Source organism: Microcebus murinus, chromosome 2 (assembly GCF_040939455.1).
Source record: "Microcebus murinus isolate Inina chromosome 2, M.murinus_Inina_mat1.0, whole genome shotgun sequence".
NCBI lineage: Eukaryota > Metazoa > Chordata > Mammalia > Primates > Cheirogaleidae > Microcebus > Microcebus murinus.
The window spans coordinates 105,588,925-105,598,047 of NC_134105.1; the positions used below are offsets into that span (position 1 = coordinate 105,588,925).

Sequence of the window (9,123 nt, forward strand, 5' to 3'; positions counted from 1 at the left end):
GTGTTAGAAAAGACAGCTAGAAAAATAAACATTTATTAGCATAACAAAAAGCCCTATGAACTAATAAGTATATGTGGAATGTACCTCAACATAAAAGCCATATATGAAAGGAGCACAGCCAACATCATATTCAATGGTAAAAAGTCAAATGGTTTTCTCTAAGATCAGAAACAAGACAAGTATGCCCTCTTTCATCATCTCCATTTAACATAATACTGGAAACGCTAGCCAAAACAATTAGGCAAAGAAAGGAAATTAAAAGTATTTAAATAAAAAAGAAAGAAGTAAAATTATGTCTGGTTGCAGATGACATGACCCTATATATAGGAAGCCCTAAAGGATCCACCAATAATCTCTTAGCTAATAAATGAATTCAGTAAAGTTGCAGGATATGATATTAACATACAAAAATCAGTGGCATTATTATACACTAACAATGAACTACATACCCCCAGTTAAGGAAATAATTCCATGTACAGTAACACCAAAAGAATAAAATATGTACAAATAAATTTAATCATAAAGAGGAAAGATCTGTACACTGAAAACTATGAAATATTGATGAAAATTTGAAGATGACATAAATAAATGGCAAGATATCATGTGATCATGCATTAGAAAATTAATATTGTTGAAATTCCCATACTACCCAAAGCCATTTACAGATTCTAAGAAATCTCTATCAAAATTTCCATGACATTTTCACAGAAATAGAAAGTAAATCTTAACATTTATATGGAATTACAAAGACACCAAATAGCCAAAGCAATTTTGAGCAAAAAGAAGAAAGCTACAGACATCGGACATCCTTGTTTTAAAGTATATGACAAAATTCTAGTAATCAAAATAGTATTTTATTGGCATATACAGAGCCCAGAAATAAGTACATGTCTGTAAAGTCAACTAGTCTTTGAAAAAACCACAAAGAATATAAAATGAGTAGAGGATAGTCTCTTGAATAAGTGGTGTTCAAAAAATGTGATATCCACATGCAAAAGAATGAATGGGACTCATCTTACATCATATACAATTTAATTTGAAATGAATTAAAGAAGTAAATGTAATATGTGAAGCCATAAAACTCCTGGAAGAAAAGAGGTAACAAGCACCTTGACATCGGTCTTGGTGATGATTTTTTGGATATGACACCAAAAGCACAGGCATCAAAACCGAAAACAAATAACTGGGAATATAGTCAACTATAAAGCTTCTGCATAGCAAAAGAAACTATCAACAGAGGGAATAGACAACTTATGGATTGGGAGAAAATATTAATATTTGTGAACCATTGGATAAGTAGTTAATATACACAAAATATATGAAACTCATGTAATTCAATAGCCCGAAAAAAAATAATAATTTAAAAATGGGCAAAGGCTCTGAATAGACATTTTTCCAAGGAAGATATACAGATGGCCAATTTTCATTTCATGTGAGAAGTTTCTGACCCTGGAATTCATGGACCGCCTTTTGAAGTGACTTCCCCATTTCTAGGTGGAAAAGAGGGAATCAAGCCAACCTTGAATATTCTGCTGTCTGGGTATCAGCAGAACAGTTTTTTGGGAGAGGAAAGACTGGACCTCAGGTGACTTGCTTGAGGCCATACAGTGGGATGGGAGACCAGATGTGACGTTGGGGAGAGTCCTGACCTGCCTGTCAGGAATCCAGACCTAGTCCTTTGATTACCTGGGTGACCTTCTACAGGCTACATACTGCCCCCAACAAGGACTCTGGTTTCACATTGATTAAGTGGGGTTAATACACAGTGACCTAACTACCTTGAATAATGGGGCCAGCCTACAAATCCCCTCTTAGGGGTGTTCTGCCTAGGAAGCCACATGAGAAGCCTTCACTTGGAGGAGAAGATGGCAATGCCCAGTGTTTAGGGGGATGGTACAGCTCCCCATGGGAATGGGAGGTGGAGCTCTTGAATGTTAGGGGCTGCCCAGGTTTGGAGAGAAGAGACCAGGTTTTCAGTAGGTGGTGGTGAGTGTGAGCCAACTGAGGCTGTGACAGAGGGAGTGTGTACTTCTCTGTCCCACTCTCTGAGACAGCAGGATCAGGGCTGATGAAAGCTTAGGGGAAAGTCATGGTTGACTCCAGCCAAGAGCCTGTCAGCTTCTGTGGGGGTCTGGCTTTGCCTTGAGTGTATGGAGAGGATGACTGATATTAGTGGCAGTGAAGGGGCCATATTGCAGCCCACAGAAGGTAAATGCTAATATTTGCACAGAAACTGTGTGCAGTAAACACTCTCCACAAAGAGCTTTTTTCTTTTGCACACAGCTTCTTATTTAGGTAACTGTTGACATTTTTGAAAACTGAGAAAAGGTCTTTGACTTATTAAATGGACTACGAAAGAAAAACAAATCAGAAATTATGGAAGTGAAATATTCATTCAAGAAATTACAAAACACAGTGGAAAGCCTTAAGAATAGGCTCGATCAGTTATAAGAAAAAATTTCAGAGCTTGAACAGAACACCTATGAGCTAGACAAATAAGTCAAAGAGAAAGAACAGAGAAAAAGAGGAATGAGCAAAGCCTACAAGAAATGTGGAATTATGTAAAGTGGCAAACATACTAATCATAGGCATCCCTAAGGACAATGAAGGAAATACACAGGGGTTGGATAGTTTATTTGAGGGAATAATTGAGGAAAATTTTTCCTGACCTAGTTAGAAATCTAGATATCCACGTACAAGAAGCCCACAGGACTCCAGGAAGATTTATCATGAAAAGGCAATCACCATGTCACATAGTCATTAGGCTGGACAAAGTAAACCCAAGTGATGCACTCCTACGAGCCAAAGGTAAAAACAGCAGGTAACCTACAAAGGCATCCTATCAAGCTAACTGCAGACTTCTCAACTAAACCTTACAAGCCAGAAGGGACTGGGGACCCATTCTCATTTTTCTAAAACAGAATAATGGACAGCCTAAAATTTTGTATCCAACTAAACTAAGTTTTTTATTTGAGGAAGAAATAAAGACATTCCCAGACAAGCAATCAGTGAGGGAATTTGTGAAGATCAGAACTGACCTGTGGGAAGTCCTCAGACCTTCATTATACACTGATTGGTGCAATAGACACCCACCAGTATAAAATCATTCAAAATCTAAGGTACAGAACGCAGATTTGACAATGGCTCAAGAGGTAAAACAAAGCAATAAGTGTCTCCCCAATATGATATGCAGAAATACACCCCGTCCCACTTATTAATTCTTTCAATAAATATGAATGGCTTGAATGCCCCAGTGAAGAGACATAGTTTGGCTGAATGGATAAAAATATTCAAGCCAAGTGTCTGTTGTCTCCAGGAATGCATCTAACCCACAAGGATTCCTTGAGACTCAAGGTGAAAGGATAGTAAACAATATTCCATGCAAATGGAAACTAAAAGAAAGCTGGTGTAGCTGTTCTCATATCAGATAACATAGATGCCAAACCCACAAAATTAAAGAAAGAGAAAAATGGTCAGTATACAATGGTGAAGTGAACAATTCAACAATAAGACTTAACAATCTTAGATATTTATGCACCTAACAAAGGAGCACCCAGGTATGTAAAGCAAACCCTACTTGATCTAAACAACATGATAAATAGCAATGCTATGACAGCGATGGACTTTAACACCCCACTGACAGAACTTGACGGATCTTCCAACAGAAAATAAGCAAAGAATCAATGGACTTAAACACAACTCTAGAACAAATGGGCCTAACAGACATCCTCTGAACAACCTACCCCCAAAATACCGAATATACATTCTTCTCATCAGGTCATGGAACTTTCTCTAAATTGATCACATCCTAGGCCACAAAACAGGTCTCAAGAAATTAAACAAAACAAAAATTAAACCATATATCTTCTCAGATTTCAGTAGAATAAAATCAGAAATTTTATTCCAACAGAAACGCTCATCTCTACACAAAATCATGGAAATGAAACAACCCATTCCTGAATGAGAATGGGGTCAGGGAGGAGAAAAAGATGGAAATCATGACATCTTCAAGCTGAATGGTAATGAGGGCACAAGTTATCAAACTCTGTGGGATACAGCAAAAGGATTCCTGAGAGGAAAACTCATAGCCTTAAATGCCCACATTGAAAAGACAGAATGATCATAAATCGACAATCTTATGATCATCTCAAGGAACAGGAAAAGGACGAGCTAACCAATCCTAAACCCAGTAGAAGAAAAGCAATAACCAAAATAAGAACAGAACTAATGGGATATGGATAGAGGAAAGACACCAAACTCAGGAGGGGCCCACTCTGGTTTGCTGTAAGAGAGTGGCTTTTTGGTGAGCAGGGTAGCCTGAGTCAAAGGTGTGAACCCAGGTAAGCAGATAAGCATCAGGGGTGGGCATGTGTGAGAGCACCGGGCTTGCTGTGACCACAGGAATGGGGGCCTGTCAACGTGATGTCAGGCAGGTCACAGTGTGAAGTTGTACATTTCTGTGCAATTACTTAATGAGTGCGCAGAGCATCTACAGAAGAGCTGAATGGCTCTTTCTCTAGATTGATGGGCTGTCTCCCCAGTAGTCACTTGCTACTCCTGCCCTTAGATTGGGAAAGTTGTGTAAGCTGGTTTCTTCCCCCTTCAATGTTTCCACTGCAGCTGACCAGGTTTGAAGGCAGCCACCATGGGCCCCTGCTCAGAGCACAACCAGCCGTGCTGGGCCTCCAGTCTCCTGGGATACATCAGCCTCCTCCTGAGTGAGTAGCCCGGGGTCCCTGGGAAGGAGAAACAACTGTGTGGAGCTGGCATAGCTGGGCCATGACCCCTGGGAGGGCTATTTCGGTTCTGTTGTTACTGAGGAACAGAAAAGAGGAAAATGCTGCGTTATAATTTTCAAATGCAGCATATTAGGTTAGAGGTCATGGTAAACAGAAAAAATGAAATGGTCTTTTGGTGGTGAGCAGGCTGGGATCCCTGAGCTTGGGCTGCCTTGGCTGCATTAATGGGACTATAGCCTGGGAGCACAGGCCACTTCTGCTACATTAGCCAGAAATCAGAAGGAAGTTAGAACTGCCTGGAAAGAGGGATACAGAGGGTTAAACTAGCTGCCTCCTGGGGATGAAGGGTTGAAAGAGTGTCTGGTGGCCTGGAATTCAGCGGTGTCCTGACAGTCTCTGCACTGTCCTGTGGAGGAGGGGGCAGAACTGGAACCCGTGTCTGAGCTGCAAGAAGCTCCTCTGGTCTGGGCTGCTTGAGCTCCACTGGAGAGGAGAGTGGAGGGGCACCCCTCTGCTTGGGGCTCAGCTCCAGGCAGATCATCTCAGAGGAGAGGCTCTTGGAAGTCTCAGGTTTATCTTAAAAGTGCTTGTGTAATTGGCATTAGTTTCCATCTGAAAATGTTAAAAAGAATTTTCTTTCTCAGGTACAATGAGTCCTGTAGACTATGCCCTTTCTCACTCCTGTGGGTGGCCTATCTTCCACCCTGAAATGCTGCTCAGGCTCTGGAGACTTCAGATGAAACCATGTCCATCACAGCCCTGTTCTGGGCAAAAAGCCCGGGAAAAAGAGGAGGTGCCCAACAATTGGGAGTGATTGAAGAATTTGAGAGTATGTGTACCATGGAGTATTATGCAGGCCTAAAAACGCAAATGTCCCCCCTTCTCGGAGGAATTTTCAGTTTTCATGAAGTAAAATGCATGAATCTCCATCAGGAAGATTCAGGAAACTAAATGCAATGAAATCTTTGTTTTATACAAGGAAAGCAGCCTCCAAAATTTAAGGGTGTCTATGCACCCACATGTTTCTAAGAACTTGCTAAAGATGTGGAAGAACCAGTAGATTGCTAACCTGGGCTAGAGGAGGCCATGAAATCGGGGAGGGAAAATGGAGAGGAAGGAAGTAGAGTGACCTGATCTAGGCTGTCTATCATACTCATTGCTTTATGAAATATCATATGATTATACAAATAATAATATTAAATAAAAGCTAATTAAAAAATAAGTTCTAGTAAATATGAATTATTGCGAAAGCTTTTATTGTTAATATTTTTGTTTTAATACTTCAGCACTGATTGAACTTGCAGGGAAGTATGTGAAATCTAATGGATTAGAAAGCACTTGTAAAACAGGACTTCTGGAAGCAAAGATGAGCTTTGCCATAGCACTGGGTTAGATCCTGTTTAAATTGGTAACTTTCTGTCCACAGCAAAATGTAGGCTTTCTTCACTTCCACAATATTGTTAACTTGGAGAAATATGTGTGATTGTATAACGTTTTCTCTGTAGGCACTGGGCTGGAGGAATACTAGAGAAACAAAGAAAAAGAAAGAAAAAATGGAAGGAAAGAAGAAAGGGAGTGAAGACAGAAATAAGGAGGGTACACACAGAAAGAAAGGACTTAGAATTTTTTAGTTTAGGGATAGGCAGTCTGTGTCCAGATAACAAAAGTGATTCTCTGGAGGGTCACACAGGAAGTTGGGAGGAGTCAATTTCATTGTCCCGTCAGGCCTGCCCTCCCTGGTAGTCAATGGGACAGACCCTAGCAGTGGAGTTTGGACAGAGCCCGTCCTCAGAAGGAACATATCCCAGAAACTGCTCTATAGTAATTCATGGAGCTCAACAGTTGGATGCATTTCTTCTTTGGTTTTGTGTTGTCCCCTGCTCAAGTTCAGCCTTGACTTGGAGAGGGATGGGTGGAGAAGGAGTGATGGTGAGGGAGGTGTTAAAGAATTTGTCCTTATCATTCTTAGACCCCTGAACCCTTTCTGGATGTGTGCTTAGAAGGGGACATGGGAATTGCTGGTAAGGCCTGAGGGTGGCTCAGCACACATTGCACTTTTGCAGAGACGCAGATAGCGCCAGTGAGGGTGGCCTCCACTGTGGGGACTGCGTCAGCCTGACCCTGACAGCATTTCCTGAGCGCCCACCCAGTGCCTGCTGGCGGGGAGCTGGAGAAGAAAGGGTCTGCATGTGGCTGCAGGGACGTGGCCTCAGACCTCCTGCCGAAGGACACGTCACCCTCCCACAGTGTGTGAGAAAGTGGGGTGCAGACCACACTCAGCTAGGCAGCTGCAGCTGGGCTTTTAGAGGCAGCTAGTAAAAGCCTCAGCCAGACCTTTTCAGTTCCTGTCTGTTTAGCAGAAAATACTAGTTTACTTCTCGATCACCCTTCCTGCAATGCTGGCAGGGGGAAAGACAAACACTGTTTTCACCAGAATTGTGTGTTTAAATGCCTTCGGAAGGTTTCCCCTTTGGAAAATGAAATCCTGCCCCAGCCAGTCCAGTTGTCCTGTCTTACCCCTGGAAAGGACGGCTGTTGTTTTGGGCCCTACATTATATGGAGCACCTATTTTGGTATCCATTGTTGTATCAAGAATTATATATTTAAACGTGTTATTAGCTATGAAAAACATTACTGACAGAGACATTAAAGGACACTTGTATTTCGCTCATGAATTAATTAAGGAATCAGTAGGATGTCACAAGTGGCTCAAATGGGAGTGGAAGAAGGCCAGCAGCAATGCAATATGTTTACCAATAGATGCCCTGCGTTCACGCGGGTGTGTGGTATCTGTGGGTACAGAGATGACTGTCTGGAGGGAACACGGCATTTCCACGCTTTCCTTTGGGATGAGGCACACTTTGACCTTTCCCCTGAAGCAGCTCCATATCCTGTAGAATAGTTTTCGATAGAACATATACTATTTTTATCAATATATTACAACAGAACCTACTAAGGAAAGGGGAAAATGAATACACCAAATGGAGTTAATGATACAAAATTTATCGAGGCCAAGCTTGGGCAAACAGGTGCTCTGCCATTGCCTTGCTGCCTTCATCTTTACCAATGTCCTGGCTACACAGATGTCCTCGGATGCTTGGTGACATTGGGGTTGATGACGGCTGTGTTCGGACACAGACAAATGGATTTCCTTTAAAACTCAGGGCTTTGGTAAACAGGAACTGGACCTTGACACTGTGCAGCGAGCTATGGAAATGAACCTACAGATATTTCACACGCAGGAGGGGACCCCTGAGAGGGACAGCTGCGGGGAAGGAAAGGACACCTGCCTGTGACTGGGAACATCTGGTTCTGCCCCAGGTGTGCTTGGGCACCTGACGCTCATCATGATAATGAGAGCAGCTAGTATAAACAGAACAGTTATTGAATCCCGTGTTGAAAACTTTTCTCTATTCAGGTCTAAAGAATAGTCCAATGAGGTATGCACTGTTGTTATTTCCCTTTCCCAGAAGAGAAAGTCAAAGCCAGAGAGGTTAGATAACTGCTCAAGTTCACATGGCCAGAAAGCGAAGCCCCTGGATTTAAATGTCACTGGCTGTAAAGTTCAATCTTTTGACCACTCTGTCATACTATCCAATTATGTCGAGTCGCTGGCTGCAAAGTAAATTTGAGGTGGATCTACGAGTAAATATGAAAATTAAAATCACAAACGTACTTGGAAACAAGAGAGAATTGAAAACCACCTTTGAAATGGGAGTGTTTTTTAAAGCAAGATTTAAAATGAAGAAGCTATTAAATATTTCATATGTTAGACATCATGAAAATACCATTTTGGCAAGGGAAATAGTCCCTAGGTGAAGGTCAAACAGAAAACTATAATTAATTATATCATGTATGTTAGAGAAATAGCTAATTTTCACAACATATATCTAAGTCATAGAAACTAATGGGAAGAGATGAGAAAGGACATTAGCAGACAATTCATAGTTCACAGAAAAGGCAAACAAAATGACTTAATATGAAATGATGATGATGATAATCTTCATGTATAGAGAAAATGTCCATTGATATGACACTGAGATATAATATTCTCTTTTTCAGTTTGACAAGGGACGTTTGACAATTATGTATTGGTGAGAAACCTAAGCATTATTGGTAGGAATATAGATAGAACCACCCTTCGGAGATACTTAACAATATTGGCCAAAAGTTCAGATGTATGCGCCTATGACCGACGAGAGTCACCCTGATGATTTTCCTAATTCATACACATCGTGTGTGAGAGGCTGAGATACTGAGCTGTGCAGTGCCACATTGTGGGTGGTAGCGAGCAGGCACTGGGACATCAGAAGCAGCGGGGACGAGAGGCCCAGGAGGCACGAGGAGCAGACAGTCAATGGGACACAGTGTGCACAGACCCGGG

General features: G+C 41.6%; 1 long non-coding RNA gene across 1 annotated transcript; it reads left to right on the forward strand.

Moving 5' to 3' along the window:
• The first annotated feature begins 4,596 nt into the window (after positions 1–4,596).
• Positions 4,597–5,961, forward strand: LOC105873093 (uncharacterized). Its single transcript, XR_012912444.1, has 2 exons — positions 4,597–4,718; positions 5,384–5,961. It is a non-coding gene; the product is annotated as an uncharacterized LOC105873093 (long non-coding RNA).
• The last annotated feature ends 3,162 nt before the right edge of the window (positions 5,962–9,123 follow it).